General features: G+C 42.2%; 1 protein-coding gene across 3 annotated transcripts in view; it reads right to left on the reverse strand.

Annotated features, from left to right (window-relative positions):
* SETD4 (SET domain containing 4) overlaps positions 1-20,314 on the reverse strand; it is a 412,601-nt gene that overhangs the window by 210,386 nt on the left and 181,901 nt on the right. For all 3 annotated transcript variants that reach the window (XR_010943838.1, XR_010943837.1, XR_010943839.1), the window contains exon 13: positions 18,335-18,447. The gene's annotated coding sequence lies outside the window, so the exon portion shown is untranslated. The remainder of the gene's footprint in view (positions 1-18,334; positions 18,448-20,314) is intronic.

Raw genomic sequence — 20,314 nt, forward strand, 5'->3', positions numbered from 1 at the left:
CCCTTTTCTCCACACCCTCTTCAGCATTTATTGTTTGTAGAGTTTTTGATGATTGCCATTCTGACTGGTGAGGTGATACCTCATTGTAGTTTTCATTTGCATTTCTCTAGTAATTAGTGATGTTGAGCAGCTTTTCATGTGCCTCTTGGCCATCTGTATGTCTTCTTTGGAGAAATGTCTATTTACGTCTTCTGCCCATTTTCGGCTTGGGTTGTTTGTTTCTTTAATATTGAGCTGCATGAGCTGTTTATATATTTTGGAGATTAATCCTTTGTCCGCTGATTCATTTGCAAATACTTTCTCCCATTCTGAGGGCTGTCTTTTCGTCTTGTTTATGGTTTTCTTTGCTGTGCAAAAGCTTTGAAGTTTCATTAGGTCCCATCTGTTTATTTTTGTTTTTATTTCCATTATTCTAGGAGGTGGATCAAAAAAGATCTTGCTGTGATTTATGTCAAAGAGTGTTCTTCCTATGTTTTCCTCTAAGAGTTTTATAGTGTCCACTCTTACATTTCGGTCTTTAATCCATTTTGAGTTTGCTTTTGTATATGATGTTAGGGAGTGTTCTAATTTCATTCTTCCCATGTAGCTGTCCAATTTTCCCAGCACCACTTATTGAAGACTGTCTTTTCTCCATTGCATATCCTTGTCTCCTTTGTCATAGATTAGTTGACCATAGGTGCATGGGTTTATCTCTGGTCTTTCTATCCTGTTCCATTGATCTATATTTCTGTTTTTGTCCCAGTACCATATTGTCTTGATTACTGTAGCAATGTAGTATAGTCTGAAATCAGGGAGTCTTGATTCCTCCAGCTTCATTTTTTTTCCCTCAAGATTGCTTTGGCTATTCGGGGTCTTTTGTGTCTCCATACAAATTTTAAGACTTTTGTTCTAGTTCTGTAAAACATGCCATTGGTAATTTGATAGGGATTGCATTGAATCTGTAGATTCCTTTGGGTAGTATAGTCCTTTTCACAATATTGATTCTTCCAATCCAAGAACATGGTATATCTGTCCATCTGTTTGTGTCATCTTTGATTTCTTTCATCAGTGTCTTATAGATTTCTGAGTACAGGTCTTTAATCTCCTTAGGTAGGTTTATTCCTAGGTATTTTATTCTTTTTGTTGAAATGCTGAATGGGATTGTTTCCTTAATTTCTCCTTCTGATCTTTCACTGTTAGTGTATAGGAATGCAAGAGATTTTTGTGCATTAATTTTGTATCCTGCCACTTTACCAAATTCACTGATTAGCTCTAGTAGTTTTCTCGTGGCATCTTTGGGATTCTCTATGTATAGTATCATGTCATCTGCAAACAGTGACAGTTTTCCTTCTTCTTTTCTAATCTCTATTCCTTTTATTTCTTCTTCTTCTCTGATTGCCGTGGTTAGGACTTCCAAAACTACGTTGAATAATAGTGGTGAGAGTGGGCATCCTGTCTTGCTCCTGATCTTAGAGGAAATGGTTTCAGTTTTTCACCATTGAGAATGATGTTTGCTGTGGGTTTGTCATATATGGCCTTTGTGATGTTGAAGTAGGTTCCCTCTATGGCCACTTTCTGCAGAGTTTTTATCATATATCGGCATTGAATTTTGTCGAAAGCTTTTTCTACACCTATTGAGATGATCGTATGGTTTTTATTCTTCAATTTGTTAATATGGTGTATCACATTGATTGATTTACATATATTGAAAAATCCTTGCATCCCTGGGATAAATCCCACTTGATCATGGTGTGTGATCCTTTTAAGGTGTTGTTGGATTGTGTTTGCTAGTATTTTGTTGAGAATTTTTGCATCTACATTCACCAGTGATATTGGTCTGTAATTTCTTTTTTTGTAGTATCTTTGTCTTCTCTTCATTTTTGCTTGTCTGTAAAGCTTTTGATTTCTCCATCAAATATGAATGAGATCCTTGCCAGGTAGAGTAATCTTGGTTGTAGGTTCCTCCCTTTCATCACTTTAAATATATCATGCCACTCCCTTCTGGCTTGTAGAGTTTCTGCTGAGAAATCAGCTGTTAACCTTATGGGAGTTCCTTTGTATATTATTTGTCATTTTTCCCTTGTTGCTTTTAATAGTTTTTCTTTGTCTATAATTTTTGTCAGTTTGTTTACTATGTATCTCAGCGTGTTTCTCCTTGGGTTTATCCTGCCTGGGACTCGCTGCGCTTCCTGGACTTGGGTGGCTATTTCCTTTCCCATGTTATGGAAGTTTTTGACTATAATCTCTTCAAATATTTTCTCAGGTTCTTTCTCTCTCTCTCCTCCTTCTGGGACCCCTATAATGTGAATGTTGTTGCGTTTAATGTTGTCCCAGCGGTCTCTTAGGCTGTCTTCATTTCTTTTCATTCTTTTTTCTTTATTCTGTTCCACAGCAGTGAATTTCACCAGTCTGTCTTCTAGGTCGCTTATCCATTCTTCTGCCTCAGTTATTCTGCTATTGATTCCTTCTAGTGTAGTTTTCATTTCAGTTACTGTATTGTTCATCTCTGTTTGTTTGTTCTTTCATTCTTCTAGGCCTTTGTTAAACATTTCTTGCATCTTCTCAATCTTTGCCTCCATTCTTTTTCCGAGGTCCTGGATAATCTTCACTATCATTATTCTGAATTCTTTTTCTGGAAGGTTGCCTGTCTCCACTTCATTTAGCTGTTTTCTGGGGTTTTATCTTGTTGCTTCATCTGGTACATAGCCCTCTGCCTATTCAGTTTGTCTGTCTTTCTGTGAATGTGGTTTTCATTCCACAGGCTGCAGAACTGTAGTTCTTCTCGCTTCTGCTGTCTGCCCTCTGGTGGATGAGGCTATCTAAGAGGCTTGTGCAAGCTTCCTGATGGGAGGGACTGGTGGTGGGTAGAGCTGAGTGTTGCTCTGGTGGGCAGAGCTCAGTAAAACTTTAATCCACTTGTCTGCTGATGGGTGGGGCTGGGTTCCCTCCCTCTTGGTTTTTTGGCCTGAGGTGATCCAACACCGGAGCCTACCCGGCTCTTTGGTGGGGCTAGTGGTGTACTGTGGGAGGGCTCATGCCAAGGAGTACTTCCCAGAACTTCTGCTGCCAGTGTCCTTGTCCCCATGGTGGGCCACATCCACCCCTCACCTCTGCAGGAGACCCTCTAACACTAGCAGGTAGGTCCGGTTCAGTCTCCCATGGGGTCACCGCTCCCTCCCCTGGGTCCTAATGTGCACAGTACCTTGTGCGTGCCCTCCAAGACTGCAGTCTCCACTTACCGCAGTCCTGTCGAATCCTGCAATCAAATCCTGCCAGGCTTCAAAGTCTGATTCTCTAGGAATTCCTCCTCCCGTTGCCAGACCCCCAGGTTGGGAAGCCTAACGTTGGAATGGGAAGCCACTCCAGTGGGTGGACCTCTGTGGTATAAGTGTTCTCCAGTTTGTGAGTCACCCACCCAGTGGCCATGGGATTTGATTTTATTATGATTGCGCCCCTCCTACTGTCTCATTGCAGCTTCTCTCCTGTCCTTGGATGTGGGGCATCTTTCTTGGTGAGTTCCAGTGTCCTCCTGTCAATGACTGTTCAGCACTTAGTAGTGATTCCGGTGCTCTCACAAGAGGAAGTGAGTGCACGTCCTTCTACTCCGCCATCTTGAACCCAGATTTGGCCTTTCTAAACCCAACCTCATTTATGGTTCATGAAAACTTTAGAGTCTAAGTTGTTCTCATCTCTGGACAATTTCTACCTTTCCTGCTGACCACTCCTTATCTTTGCTCTATCCCAGCATGAAAAAAATTCTTTTCTGCACCAGGACTCCATACGGGCAAACAAGCAAACCTTTCTTAGCGCTTGCCACAACATAAACTTCTCAAAAAGAAAGAAAGAAATTAACATTCTATTGGCCATTTGGGAGAGATAAAGAGCACAGAAACTTACACAGTGTGACTGGGAAGATAAGTCCTATAAATTTCTAATTGTGTGTCATAAACTTCCTAGAAGAGCATTCCCCAAAAAGCATTCAATAGGATGCTAACAGAGTCACATAGATGAAAGGTTCCAAGGACATAAATTGGGGAAGTACAGGGTTGAAAAAGCTAAGCCCGTTTCTATAATGCAGAACTTCTCAGATCCTTAGTGTGCTGACATGCAATGTGAGTCTCCGTGAGGCAGAGAAAACATTTGGCATTTCACAGACTGACTTAGTCACGGACCCATCCTTCAGGGGGAGCAGAATACAGGGAGAAAGGTGTCCTTTGAGAGACACATCTTCCAGGAATTACTCTGGAAAACACTGGCCTAGCCAGGATATATTGAGTTTCAAAGGTTGGAGTTGCCATGACTATTGACATAAGGATTCTCTGTGGTCTGAAGTGGTTGGAGAGGGTATCTTAAAAGTAGTATGATTCTCGGGAATTCCCTGGCCATCCAGTGGTTAGGACTCTGTGCTTTCACTGCCAGGGACAAGGTTCGATCCCTGGTCAGGGAACTAAGATCCCACAAGCCACGTGGCACGACCAAATAAAACTTTAGAAATTAAAAATAAATAAAAAATAAAGTATCTTTAAAAAGTAGTATGATTCTTATTAATGATCAAAACACAGAGAGAGGAGAGGAGAGGAGGGTGTTTGGGCAGGGAAAATAGCTTCAGCAAGGGAGAAAAATTACAAGCTGTGTTTGAAGAGCACCAGCGTGGAAGGTATGCTGTGGAAAAGGCCAAAAGACCTAGGAGGAGGGAGAAATGAATAGGAAAGAGGCTTAGAACCTGACTGTGATAACCTCATCCTGAGAGTGTAGGAAACAACTCAACTTCAAGGCAAAAGTACAGACCAGGGGTGCTGCAAGAGTATCACTGAATTAGGCACCAATCAATAAAATGATACCTACTGTTGTAAGACCAGACACTATAAAACTCTTAGAGGAAAACATAGGAAGAACACTCTTTGACATAAATCACAGCAAGAATTTTTTTGATCCACCTCCTAGAGTAATGGAAATAAAAACAAAAATAAACAAATGGGACCTAATGAAACTTCAAAGCTTTTGCACAGCAAAGGAAACTATAAACAAGATGAAAAGACAACCCTCAGAATGGGAGAAAATATTTGCAAATGAATCAACAGACAAAGGATTAATCTCCAAAATATATAAACAGCTCATGCAGCTCAATATTAAAGAAACAAACAACCCAATCCGAAAATGGGCAGAAGACCTAAATAGACATTTCTCCAAAGAAGACATACAGATGGCCAAGAAGCACATGAAAAGCTGCTCAACATCACTAATTACTAGAGAAATGCAAATCAAAACTACCATGAGGTATCACCTCACACTGGTTAGAATGGGCATCATCAGAAAATCTACAAACAACAAATGCTGGAGAGGGTGTGGAGAAAAGGGAACCCTCTTGCACTGTTGGTGGGAATGTAAATTGATACAGCCACTATGGAGAACAGTATGGAGGTTCCTTAAAAAACTAAAAATAGAATTACCATATGACCCAGCAATCCCACTACTTGGCATATGCCCAGAGAAAAACATAATTCAAAAAGACACATGCACCCCAATGTTCATTGTAGCACTGTTTACAATAGACAGGTCATGGAAGCAACCTAAATGCCCATCGACAGACAAATGGATAAAGAAGATGTGGTACATATATACAATGGAATATTACTCAGCCATAAAAAGGAACGTAATTGGGTCATTTGTTGAGACGTGGATGGACCTAGAGACTGTCATACAGAGTGAAGTAAGTCAGAAAGAGAAAAAAAATATCGTATATTAATGCGTGTATGCAGAACCTAGAAAAATGGCACAGATGAACCCGTTTGCAGGGCAAAAGTTGAAACATAGATGTAGAGAACAAACGTATGGACACCAAGTGGGGAAAGCCGCGGCGGGGTGGGGATGGTGGTGTGATGAATTGGGCGATTGGGATTGACATGTATACACTGATGTGTATAAAACTGATGACTGATAAGAACCTACTGCATAAAAAAGTAAATAAAATAAAATTTAAAAATTAAAAAAAAATGATACCTACTGTCTACTGGGCAGGGAGGAAGGAGAGTGCTGGTGAACTTGGCATGTAGTGGAGCCTTGGCAGTGGAGGGACAAGAGTCCTGGCATGTTAGGGAACTCTCACCTTCCACACCCGCACTGCTGTGACTTTGGACAAGCAAGCTCCCCCCACCCACCCAGGGACCCAGTGTTCTCATCTGGGAATTAAGAGGAACTAACGCTCTGGTTCCCTACTATTCTAACACCCCTACTACTCTAACACCAGTCTCTTATGTCATGAAAGTCACAACTGTCCATAGCCAGCAGGAGTAGAGGGAACGGGGCATTTTTTTTTTTTTTGCGGCACGCGGGCCTCTCACTGCTGTGGCCTCTCCCGTTGCGGAGCACAGGCTCCGGACGCGCAGGCTCAGCAGCCATGGCTCACGGGCCCAGCCGCTCCGCGGCATGTGGGATCTTCCCGGACCGGGGCACGAAACGGCGTCCCCTGCATCGGCAGGTGGACTCTCAACCACTGCGCCACCAGTGAAGCCCCGAACGGGGCATTTTGTGGTGAGACACCACACTCCATTCTCCCACCGTGAGCTTGACAGAGATGTTTTCAGCTGACAAGCCCTTCTGCAAAGAGAGTGCAGCTGTGTCGGTCTGGGCTGCTCTGCAGCCCAATACAGCCACCTGTGCCATCTGGGCAAGGGGTGGGAACCCAAGAGGCATGAGTTCTGAGAGAATCAAGGGACAGTCCATTGGGGGACAAGAAGACAGAGGAATTGTGAGCTGTGTCTCTTCCCGTTGAGTTCAGGCAAGCTAACCTCCATCCCTTCTGAATCTTAACAAGGGAATGGATCAGGTGCATGTTTTCTAATTCCTCAGCTGCTTCCTGAACTACCGAGAATCAATTAACAGCTCCCACATGTATAAAATTAAGAAATTCATCGTAGTTTCATAGGGCAGTGTAGCGGATTGAATGGCATAGGTTATATAAAACACAAAACCCCGTGCCTGGCCTAGAGGACAAGTCAATACATGTTCAAGGCTTTGCAGTCTAAGCGTGTTGTACTCAAACCTAATTATTTCCCAGGATGTGTCACTGATGTGTTGCTTCCTCCATCCCACACCCCTGTCTCACCCCAACACTTCCCTGCCTGCTGATGGGACTTGGCTCCAGCCACTCAAGGCATCCTTCAGTGGACAAAAGGACCAGGAAAATATAGACCCCCTTGGGCATCTCAAACTTCTTTTTACTTACAGCCGACACTATGATTTTAGCTAAAATGTTAGAATAGTTTTGTTTTCCATTATTAGCATGATTCTTCCTTACCATGATGAAATATGGTTTCCTTTGGTTTTCAAAAAAAAGTGTCCAATGTGTTGTAAAAGATGAAGTAATGCTTAGTAACCTTGGTTGTTTTTTAAAACCCCTTCCTATCAGCTTCTTAAGGGACTTGGTTGTAATGTTGATCCATGCCACAGTATATCTGCTTCATGCCCAGATTCTGGCTGACCCCTTAATGGGTAAATTCATTAGGTAATATGAGTCAATTAATCAGAATGCATAGTTATTTTTATGAACTCTACTGCCAGCGCATGAACTCATGACACGTGTTTCATAAATGGGAAGAACGGCTAAAATTAAAGTATAGATTTTTATATGATATATGGTTCTAAAAGTCAGACACTATGAATAATTCATCCATTTATTCCCCCAAGAAGTGTTAATTAAGGACCTACTAAGAACCAGTCACAATTCTCAGCACTGGACGTAATAGATGGGTCTCGTCAAGGAGGGGTAGTAGGGGTGCACACAAAACTGCACACACAGATTTATGATGGAGGTGGGGATGGGATGGGATGGTGAACCGTGTGGAGGCCACACCCCTGCCAGAAGGTCAACCAAGGTTTCAGAGGGACAGAGTTGCATCTAGAAGGATGCTTAGGGACTCAATGGATAGACAGAAAGGGAGAGAGAAGGAAAGAGTGATAGAAAGATGCCCCCGGTATTGGGAATTTCCTCTGAAAATGCCTCAAGGCTCCAGGGAGCAGAGTAACTTAGAATGGCTAGAATGTAAAGTCCCAGGGAAAGAGAGGGGAAGTGATGAACAGGCGCTAAGTGGAGGAACAGGCAGAGCTTAGAAGACCTTGAGTAGCACACTAAGGAGTCCTGAAGGCAATGCAGAGTTTCTGAAGGGTTTTAATCACAAGGAGTGGTGCGGCCAGATGTTTAAAAGATCACTCTGGAGACAATGTGGTTGATGGATTAGGGAGAACAAGACTGGTGGGAAGATTAGTTTAGAAAGGATATCATAAGTCCCCGGTGAGAGATGATGGAGGTCCGGGGTAAGTCAATGGCATAAAGGAGAGAAAAGAGACAATAGATTTCAGGTATATTTCTTCCAGTTTTATTGAGATATAATTGACTCAGGTATATTTAACAGCCCGAATCAGCAGGGTTTGCTCATGGACGGAGGTAAAGTGAAAGGAAGGAGTCTGGGGTTCTAAATGGATGAATGGCAACACCATCAACTCAAGTAGTGGAGAGAGAACAGGTGTTCAGGGAGGTTCATGAGCTCCATTCAGCCAGGTGGATTTGAGGGGACCGTGGGACATCCAAATGCAGGTACTGGACAAGTTGTTGTACAGGTGGGGCTGAAGCTCAGGGAATGGGTCTGGGCTGGTGAAAGGCAGTCAGAAATCATCACTGCTATTGTGAAGGAATCAAGAGAGATGTGTGCTTGCTCCGGAGGGGCAGGGGAAGAAGAGGAGTCCAAGAACGAGGTAAGTCCAAGGAGGATATAGCAAGACAGGCGATGACACAGAGAAAGGGGGGTGGACATGGAAATCACCGGATAGAGCATTTCAAGAGTGTGCAGTCCACAGCGTCAAGTGGCACAAGGAATGAGCACTGGACGTGTTCCTGGTTGGCACTTTTCAGTTCCCATGAGGTCAGCTGGCACTGACCAATCAGCCACAAACAGGGAGGTGCCAATTGATACAAAAGGAGAGAAAACCCAATGGCTCTCCAACTTTAATGTGCATCAGAAACACATGAAGGGTGGGTTTAAATACAAATTCCTGGAGCCCCACCCTCAGAGGTTTTGATACAGTGGGTCTACAGGAGATCCCAGGAATCTGAATTCTTAACGAGGGCAGTCAAAGAATCCACTCTTAGGAACACTGTGAAGGTGCCTCCCTTGAAGTCAAAATTGAGACTTTTTTTAACAAAAGCATTTTATTAACAGAAGTGTTCCCCAGGGGTCACTAGTATCCCTCTCTTCCACTCAGAGAGGCCGAGGCTTCTGGGTTGGTTTAACCTTCCAAGTGGCTTCAATCCTGTAGCCCTCAGCATCCACAAAATGAGATCAGCAGTTCTCATAACTGGAAGCATAACCTTTGCATTTAAGAAAATATATCGACAACATCCTGGTACCCAGAGGTGGAGCTCAGGAATCCAGAAATGTCTAAAGTCTCCCTGGTAGATTCTGTGGCTCAGCCAAGTTTAGAAACAACTGAATAGATGATCTCTAATCCAACATCAATCGTTAATAGCCCATGAATTCAATGGGCATCTGCAAGAGGAACTGTGTTTTGGTTGCTGATGTATGGCCCCATAAACCTCCCTGTCAAAAAGGAAGTTTAAGATTCCTTGATGTCAGCAGAGCCTGCGATAGCAACTTTAGTCCAACTGTGAGTTTTCAGAGTAAATATTATGACAATGATGTAGACTTTTAGCTGGTCCTCTTAGTTGTGCAGCTGAAGCACTTGGACGGTTCACAGGTACCGTGATGTAAACATTCTGTTCCGTAATTATTACTGTCAAGTTCAATGGCCTCCTCCAATCAGTCAGCAGAGATTTGCCATTGTTGTTATAACAACAAGAGGAGTCCTGGAAGAATGAGTCCTTTCATCAGCTCTGAAATAGGAAGACTTGGTATGCCTATTTTTAAGTCAAGGCCAAACAATATGGGATGCCTGATAAGTAACATAAAGGGCTGGCAATCACTACTATTTCAAAAGTGCCATTCCTCCAGAGGTAAAAGAGACAGACGAATCCTTGCAAATGAGCCAGTTACCCCTCTAACCTTTGCTTCTTTCCTCCTGTGGTGACCCCCAGACTAGGGGATGCTGAAAGAGAAGGCAGCTGAGGAACAGGGGACCACATGGCCGACCAGCACCGAAAACCCACTTGCAGGGTCTGCCTTGGTTATCTCCCGGATTTCTCTTAGGATGGCCCCAGGGAGGTACCATCAGCTTCCTACAAAACAGAGGAGATCTTCCCTGCGGAAAAACCTCAGTAGGGTTCCCAGGGCTTACACAATAAAACTCATATTGCTTATAGAGGCAAGCAAGAGTGTTTTCCATGGGGCCTTCACTGCTCTCTCTTCTTGCCACCCACCCTTCCCCATCCTCACTCCCCATACCCCCAACAGGTACACACCCTCCATTCCGTGAACACTGAACTTCTTACTTTCCATAGCTCCACACTGGGCAAATCTCCCTCATCTCTCAAGACCCAGCTCAGACAGCACTACCTTGGTGAAGCCTTCCCAGATTATCCCAGACAGACATATGCATCCACCTTTGACGCTCTGGAGCCCTTTGTTTAAACGCCTATGACATCAAGTACCCTGCTAAACTATCTTTTATCTAATTGCCCATCCAACTCTTATGCTAGACCATGAGCAGCTTCAAGGCCAAGCTCATAGCAGATTCTCAAAAATGTCTGTTGGATAGATAGAAGGAAGGATAGATGTATGGCGCAACAGACAACAGAAAGGAAAAGGAGGCAGAAAGGAGAATTGGGCTGGAGTCAAGAGACATATATTTCTTTATCTGTTGATACAACAAACATGTATTGGGAGCAACTATCGAGTTCCACACTGTGTGAGGCACAGTGAGACAAATAAGACACACCTCTGAGCCCCACAGAAGGCTCACAGGCCAGCAAGGGACACAGATAAGCAAATACACAAGTACATTGACGTCTGTGGAAGGATACACAGGGTGTTATGATATCTTATAGGAGAATTAGCTAAAACAGTCCAGGAGGGTCAGACTGAAAGCTGAATCCTAATGCATGAGTGGAGCTGGAAGCAATTCACATTTCCAGGAGAGAGACAGGATGTGCAAAGGCATGAAAATAAAGAAAAGCTTGGGCAAAGAACTGAAAAACAATGCTCAGGTGTATCTTAGTGTGCAGGCAGGAGAGATGAGGCTGGAGAGAGAAGCAGGGTGTGGCCATGAAGGAGTCTAGAGTAACTATGGACATGAGGGTAAGCAGAGAGAAAGCTCTCACTGAACTCCGGGCCTTTGCACATGCTGTTCCTCTTACTTAAAATAAGTTCAGTTTCCTCCAGCCAAACCCTGCCCCTTTAGTTAGAGGTTCCAGGCACCCTACACCTGACCTTTACAACACTCATCAAAATTCATTAAACTAATCTTTCTAGTATCTGGCTGCCCCAGTAAAGTGGAAGATTCGCCGGGGCAGCCATTGTATATGTGTTGTTCATCATCGTATTCCTAGCACCTAGAAAGTGCCTGGCCTATAGTAAGCCCTCCACAAATATTAGTTAAATAGATGCAAGGGCTTCATGGTCTTGTTGACCAAATCTTTCCATCATGGAATCTATGAAATAGTAAAAAGAATCTCACCTGGAGGAGTATTTGAGAAAAGTCCATGAGGTAGAAAAGATCCTAGCAGAGCCTGTTCTCACCCAGCCACCGACACTCAGCCACGATGTGACCCCCAGCTCACCAAGGCTTGCCTTCTTATTTGTCAGATGGGGCTCTTGGACTGGATGAACACTAAGGATGCCTCTAACTCATAAAATCAGTGATTTTTACATTGCAGTAGCTCCAAAGCCATAATGCCCCGTGGCAAGGAGTCCCTTGGCAATACTAACTTGGAGGAAAGAACTCAGTGCCATTCACTTCCAGGACTGTGGTCTCATTGGATTTGTACTCAGGGAAGCAGGTGCAAAGTCCACTCTTGACTTTATTAGATGTGAAAATATAATCAGAGATGAAAAGAGAGGTCACCTCTCCTGTTCAAATAAACTTTCTTTCAGTGAGTCCCCAAGAGATGGATACGGAGAACCCAATGCTTTCCACTTTCAAGTTTAAAAGGCTCAGAAAGAGTCACTGTCCCTACAGCCAAACCTGGGAGAAGAGCTTGCTTCTTCTTCCCAGCAAAGGACCACGTGGTCTGCTCTCCGCCCAGGAAATCCGGAGGGCTGGAAACACATTAAGCCATGATTTAAGTAATTTCATCTATGTGTTTCCAGAAATTAATTATATTTATTGTATCTGACACCAGTCACGGATAGCAAGCGCCTTTTGTGAGTCTTACAACAAAAGTTAGAAAGCATTACTCGTAATGGCTGATTTTGCTTTATTATATCTGACTCAGAGCCAAAGGTAGACAGCACTTAGAGCCGTCTGTGGATATTAATGTTTGGAAAGCAACAAAGACAGCTCCCCTCCCTGGCCTCCTACCAGCACTTGCACATGCAGCCCACCCCCTCTCAGTATAAGGATGATGGGGGTGGGAGGCAGCAGGGAGGCAGGGAAGCTGTTCAACACCCTTAGGATTTGTTGGGTAGCCACCATACCCCAAGCACAGTGCTAGGCATTGCTGGATCCTCCATGGTGGGTAAGACAAGGATCCCCGCCCTCCAAGTATAAATGATAATAGTCTAAAAAACATCATCCCATAAAAATCATATTATATGTCATAAGACAGGATGAGGATGTACACAAAAGAGAAAGATGCATTCTAGTTGGGAGAAGTCAGGAAAGGAGGTGGCATATGAGATGAACCAGCAAAGAAGAGGCATCTCTTAGGATGACACAAATGGGAACTGATTTGGGGTGCCAAGAACAGAATGAGCGAAAGTGGGAAACCAAGGAAGCCTGGGGCATGTTCAGGCAAGGCTTCAGATGGCATGTGTCCAGGTGGGGAAATAGCACACAGTGGGACGGGAAAGATGGAGGTTGAAGGCCTTGAATACTTCCTGAAGAGCGTGCCTATGTTTGGTAGTCAGTAAGGAGCATGCACGTCATTGAGCAGAGGAGTAAGAAAAGAGCTACGCTCCACGCATATTAGTGCAGGGATAGTGTTAGGTATGCAGTCAGCAGGGCCTTAAGAAATTGCCTTCCCTGGCCCGATTGAGAGACGCTTCTCTGGAACACAGGCACACCTAGCGATTGGGGTCTGTAGTGTTGCTTCAATACTACAGAAATTAACATGGCGGCGTTGGCAAATTTCAGTCAGCTGGCCTGGGAACCTAACTACCATGTGTCCATAGAAAAGTGCAATTTTGAATTTCAAGCTGTGGCCATAGAAAGAACCTTCAAAGACAGCCCATTTGTGAGCTGCAGATGACGAAGATTTGTGTCATATCTTTAAGGCGTGCTTCCACTTTTCAAGAATTTGACACCTAGTGGAAAAGATGAACACATTTTGGACAAAGGATCCAGGATATCCAAGCATGAGGCACTTACATCCACCTGTGCCCACGATATCAGGACAAGAACATAACCCGTCAGGGAGCACCCACACACATACCTCACTAGCTACACAATGGTCTGTCTCCATAAGCCTTAAAAAAACAGCAAGGATGTGAAATGGTTCTAAAATCCATAACATCTTCCCAGAGTAACCTTTCCTGAGAAATTGTTCCCCCTTTATAGAACATTAGTCCCTAAGGACAGAGTACAGTGAGCAGAAACTTATTTTTTTATGAATTTGCCTAATAAAGTTGATACACACTAAAGTCCATAGAGTTATGCATTTCCCTCGCATCTGTCCCTTGTTTGTTTACTTTGAAACCACCAATCTAAATCTTGGGATGCTCAATGCAAAATAATAATAAAAGTCTGGTCATGTTTATTTGGCTTCAAAGGAAAAAAGTAGCAGAAGAAAGGAACAAGGTCTCAGCGAATGATTAAGAAAATATGGCGGAAATGAACATCTACGAAAAATGAATCAAGAATGAATCTCTGTATCTCTGCATTGTCAATGGATTCTTTTTCTTCACAAAGAAGACACTTATGTCTTTCTTCCCTGCGTATTTTCTGGATCCATCATTGAGACGCCATATTTTATTGTGCCAAATATATCAATAAGTTCTTAAACATCATAAAAAGTCTCTACTACTTATCTTTGAAAAAATATGTAACTCAAAAGATACAGTAAAATTGTACCAGTAAAGCTATGAATGCTAGCATAAACAGGCATAGGTACGTATTTATATGTCTATTGAGAAATGCATAGCTATACATTAACTTTTCATTTCAACATAATTTTAGGCTTCCAGAAAAGCTGAAGAATAGTATAAGGAATTTAGAATTCCCATGTACCTTTCACCTAGATTCCCCAAATATTACCATTTATCTTGCGTGTGTAGCTAGATACGTAAGTTCCCGGCATGATGCACTTTTATCCCTAATCACTGAAGTCTGTGTCTCCTAAAAACAAGAACATTCTCTTACATAACCACAATATCACTATCCAAGTAAGAAAATGAACAATGCTATTGTCCAATACCTATTATGCAGACTTTATTCAAATTTGGCCAATTGTCCAAATAGTGACCTTGAGAGCAAAGGCAGATCCCGCATCACACATAGCGTTGATTTGACATATGTTCAGCAATACCGACCACCTTCATGTGTCAAGAGCAGAGAAACTGTTGCCGTCATGAAGAATCTCAGAAAATATTCCCTTGAGTTCTTCCTGAGGAATTTACTAGAGCACAAGCTTCAGACAACCAAAATGACTAGAGAAGCATGTACATAAGGCAGGTGGTGAGCATGTTAACGTGGGGTTACTTGAAGAACTAAAACTTAATGAGACTTTATAAAGGGAGACTTTATAGTCTATATGACTATATAAATATAGATCTGCCCACAAGTATATAGTAAAACCATAAAAAATAGAGGGAGAATGAAGGTAGCATATGTGACAAAATGAAGTTGACCATTTTCAGGAATCATAATTGGTGGTAACAGCATTATGTAGTTATTCTGAGACTGTTGTGTATATACTATGGAATAAAGCAAGTGAGTAATGATGGGAAGTTCTAATTCTACCACTCTAATTCTGTGTGCTTGAGAACTAAGGTTTTTGGTGTGAAATAAAGGAGATACACATGCAGTACAGAGGAGGTAAAGTACAAACACTGTAGTCTTTAACTTGAATTAGAAATCAGTGTGAATTCACAAGGCATTTTATCTTAGATAATAGGTAGATAGATAGATAGATAAACAGACATAGATATAGACATATACATACATATGTGTTTTCCTAGCTCTGTCCACTGGAAAAGCCTAGAAATGGTGATGAACTCAGTTCTAGATTCATTTCAAGAAGACACAAGAGCAACTGGTTATAGAGGCCTAAGTTGAAGAGCTTCTCTGGGTCAAAGATGGGACAATGTGAACCCCCATAAGGATGAGAATTGCTATAGATTGAAACTCATCAAATATGTTTAAATCCATGAGCTCATAATGACATGTTTTAAAAACCTAACTGGTCAACTTTCAAGGATGACAAGGAACCCATACATTATCTTGAAAACTAAGTAAGTAAAAGGAGAGTGCCAAATATTTATATTACTTTCCTATATGAACTATACCACCAGGTAACCAAATAGTAGATGAAAGATGGTATCTCCTTATAAAATTATCCCAGCTAATATAGCTGGGATAAACAAAAACTAAATGATGTAATTAGAACATCAGCATTCTGCAGTGCTCAGTGAATGAACAGATCTAGACAATGTACATCATATGAAAAACAAGGGAGAAATGAGCATGTATGTGATGGAAGAAAACAGCACCACCTACAATATTCTAGTCCAGGGGCTAAACCTGGACCTGGTAAGATTTCTGGATCCAGATGCCAATTTATAGGAGGACAGAGAACAGAGGAGCATGTTGATCTGCACCATGAGTGTGCAGTCAGCAAACTCCAGCCTGGGGGATACTCCACAGGTCAGAGGGCCCAGGTTCTTCAGGTTCAAATGTAAAAATTTTTTTAATAATAGGGCAAATACCTATAGTGTGTAGGGCTGCATACTTTGGATTAAACCATAATGATGCAACAAATTTAATACCATAATATCCATAAAAGTGATTATTTTTGGTGGGAGTGAGGGAATTTCTAGGGTTACTGGCAAAGTTCTACAAAGTTTTATGATAAAACTGCTTTAAAATAAATTTAAAAGTCAAAAACTTAATAGGTGTTGTTTTAAAAAGACTTTCCAGTACAGGAATCCATTATCATTATGATATACAATGTGGGGAAACCCTCACAGTATACATCTACATATAAAATAAATGTCTAGAAGAAGTCTTGAAGCCTGCACACTGAACTAGGAACTGTGAAGGAGAGGTGGTCCTGATGCAGCCCAGAATGAGATGGAGAGAGAGCTGGGAGACTCAGCCCAAGAGGACTCTCACATTTAGCTTGATGTATTTTTATACCAATTGCATTTTTACAAGTGACTTTTCATGTATTGCTTTTTTTTTTTTAACATCTTTATTGGAGTATAACTGCTTTACAATGGTGTGTTAGTTTCTGCTGTATAACAAAGTGAATCAGCTGTACATATACATATATCCCGATATCTCCTCTCTCTTGTGTCTCCCTCCCACCCTCCCTATCCCACCCCTCTAGGTGGTCACAAAGCAGCGAGCTGATCTGCCTATGCTATGTGGCTGCTTCCCACTAGCTATTGATTTTACATTTGGTAGTGTATATATGTCCATGCCACTCTCTCACTTCGACCCCAGCTTACCCTTCCCCCTCCCCACATCCTCAAGTCCATTCTCTATGTCTGCGTCTTTATTCCTGTCCTGCCCCTAGGTTCTTCAGAACAATTTTTTTTTTTAGATTCCATATATATGTGTTAGCATACGGTATTTGTTTTTCTCTTTCTGACTTACTTCACTCTGTATGACACACTCTAGGTCCATCCACCTCACTACAAATAACTCAACTTTGTTTCTCTTTATGGCTGAGTAATATTCCATTGTATATATGTGCCACATCTTCTTTATCCATTCATCTGTCGATGGACATTTAGGTTGCTTCCATGTCCTGGCTATTGTAAATAGAGCTGCAATGAACACTGTGGTACATGACTCTGTTTGAATTATGGTATTCTCAGGCTATATGCCCAGTAGTGGGATTGCTGGGTTTTATGGTAGTTCTATTTTTAGTTTTTTTATGGAATCTCCATACTGTTCTCCATAGTGGCTGTAATGGGACCTAATGAAACTTAAAAGCTTTTGCACAGCAAAGGAAACCATAAACAAGATGAAAAGACAGCCCTCAGAATGGGAGAAAATATTTGCAAATGAAGCAACTGACAAAGGATTAATCTCCAAAACTTACAAGCAGCTCATGCAGCTCAATATCAAAAAAACAAACAACCCAATCCAAAAATGGGCAGAAGACTTAAACAGACATTTCTCCAAAGAAGATATGCAGATTGCCAACAAACACATGAAAGGATGCTCAACATCATTAATCATTAGAGAAATGCAAATCAGAACTACAATGAGGTATCACCTCACACCAGTCAGAATGGTCATCATCAAAAAAATCTACAAACAATAAATGCTGGAGAGGGTGTGGAGAAAAGGGAACCCTCTTGCACTGCTGGTGGGAATGTAAATTCATGTATTGTTTATATAGATTAAATGACTCAATCAATCAAGGAGTTCGTGAACTAAAGAATGTGCGAGCTAGTGGGAAAAAGTGGGTGAGCAAGTGAATAAGTAAGTGAGTGAGTTAATGAATAAGTGAATGTGTAAGTGAGAGAGGGAGGGAGCAAATAAATGGAGAAAGAAAAGAGTACCCCAGTATGGTAGGCAGGTCCTAATAGAAAAGTCTTTATAAAATCATGTTTAGCAAACCACAGGGGAAAACCAGAACATGGGAAATACGGTCAACCCAGATATTTCACGGCCTGCGTATCTGAAAATCCTTAAATCCCCAGCCACTGATTCAATGAGATTATATGCTAACATTTTATAAATGAAAAATTTACAAGGAAACTTGAGGAGTGACCAGTCAAGTATGAATTCAGAACCAAAGGCCACTTTGAAAGATCCTGTGTGTCCATCCTAACACCAGCCTGCCTACACCCCCCTCCAGGAAACCCCTAATCATGAGATCCCACCGGGAAGTCTCCCTGGCCTTTCAAATTTCATCATCCACAAAGAATTCTGAAGCGCACCTCTGCATCCACCCAGAACTGCAAACATTCCTTCTAAACACAGAACCACAGCCTCTGAGTCCCTGACCACCCAGTGTCCAAATTCAGAGCCAAGAGGTGTTCTTTCACACTTGAAGCAGTTCAGAATCACCTACCTCCAAGTTTCTTCAAGTCACCATACTTAACTCTGGGAATGCGAGGTTCTGGAAAGCTTGTCAGAAGGAGAGTATGTTGCTTAATTTCTCTGGGCTTCCGTCAGGGTCTCCATCTGTAAAATGGAAGGAATTCATCACCCGTCACAGAGGGACATGTGACCTCGACGGGAGAATTATGTGAAATGCTTAATACGATGCCTGCTTCACAGCAAGTGCTCAGTGGGTGTTTGCTGTGGTTCCTTACCTTTATTAAGGTGAAATTCACGTAACATAAAATTTTCCATTTTAAGTGCACAATTCAGTGGCAATTAGTATGGTCACAGGATTGTGAACCACTTCCCTCTAGATCCTAAACATTTTCATTACCCAAAAAAAGCCCCTTATTCACTAAGCAGTTAACTCCCTATTTCCCTTCTCCCCTGCTCCAGCAACCACGAATTGGCTTTCTGTCTCTATGGCTTTGCCCATCCTGGATGTATCATATAAACAGAATCATACAATGTGGGACCTGTTGTGTCTGGCTTCTTTCACTAAGTATAATGTTTTCAAGATTCAACCATATCGTAGTGTGTATCAATACTTCATTCCTTTTTAAGGCTGAGTAATATTCCGTTGTATGTTTATACCACAATTTGTTTATCTGTTCATCTGTTGATGACATCTGGGTTGTTTCCACCTTTTGGCTGTCATGAATTAGCACTACCATGAACATTCATGTACATGTATTTAAGTACCTGTTTTCAATTCTTTGGGGTATAAACCTAGGAGTGAAATTGTTGGATCGTCTGGTAATTCTATGTCTAATTTTTTGAGGAACTGCAAAACTATCATTATTTCTAAAACATTCATTTCAGTGTCTACTAAGAACAGGGCACATTCTTTCACAGCGGGTGCTGTAAATATCCATGAGCTATAGCCCCTGCCCTCTGGGAACTTATTTTCTATAAGCAGCATTAATCCAAACGGAAACAAACAGTCATAATTTTCCACGGGCTGTTAGTTTTTTGTTTGTTTGTTTGTTTGAGGTACGCGGGCCTTGCACAGGCTCCGGACGCGCAGGCTCAGCGGCCATGGCTCACGGGCCCAGCCGCTCCGCGGCATGTGGGATCTTCCCAGACCGGGGCACGAACCCGTGTCCCCTGCATCGGCAGGCGGACTCTCAACCACTGTGCCACCAGGGAAGCCCCCGAGGCTGTTGGTTTTATTCAAAGTGAGTACCTAAGCAAAATCATGACAAATGAACCTCAAATTTCAAAGTAGTCTTTATCCCCCAAATATACATATTTCAAATGTATATAGGTAAATAAGCCTATTCTTTTAAGTAGTGCTGATAACTTCTAACTGGGTCAAACTTGACTTTCTATAGCCAGTAACTGATAAAATATATTTTTAGGCCTTAAATCATACACATCCATGCAAGCACAGATGCAAAACGGCAGCATGCCTGTCTGACATCATTGCTCGGTGGATCCATAACCTTCCTTAGTAAAGGAAGGTTAGAGAAACAAATACCGTATCAAGTGGAGGGGCAATTGACAGAGCTCACAGAAACACAGAGGGAAGGACAACGTAGGCTGCAGAACCACCAAGCCAGGGCAGAGATTCAAAGAGCAGAACAGCACGACACCAATGCCAGGACGTGGGGAGGTGTGCCAGTTATGGAAAGAGGCAGGGTTAAAAGATGAGAGAAGAATGTCAGTTGCATGTCCCTGCCAAATCTTTCACGGCTAATTACACCCTGACAGCCTATAAATTCCTCTAATAGTTTTCAATGAAGAAACTATTCTTCTGCCCATTCCCACAACTATTAAGTAGCGTAGCTGGTTTAGACTAGCTTCCAGAATCACCCAAGTGGCGTTGATTATCATTGATGGGTGTGGACAAGAAAGGAAAAAAGAATGCATTCTTGCGAGAGCCTTCTGGGCAAAAAGCACTATGTATGATAAGTATAAGATTCCGCACATAAAATGTCCCTATTTC

Source organism: Pseudorca crassidens, chromosome 5 (assembly GCF_039906515.1).
Source record: "Pseudorca crassidens isolate mPseCra1 chromosome 5, mPseCra1.hap1, whole genome shotgun sequence".
In the NCBI taxonomy this organism is placed as follows: domain Eukaryota; kingdom Metazoa; phylum Chordata; class Mammalia; order Artiodactyla; family Delphinidae; genus Pseudorca; species Pseudorca crassidens.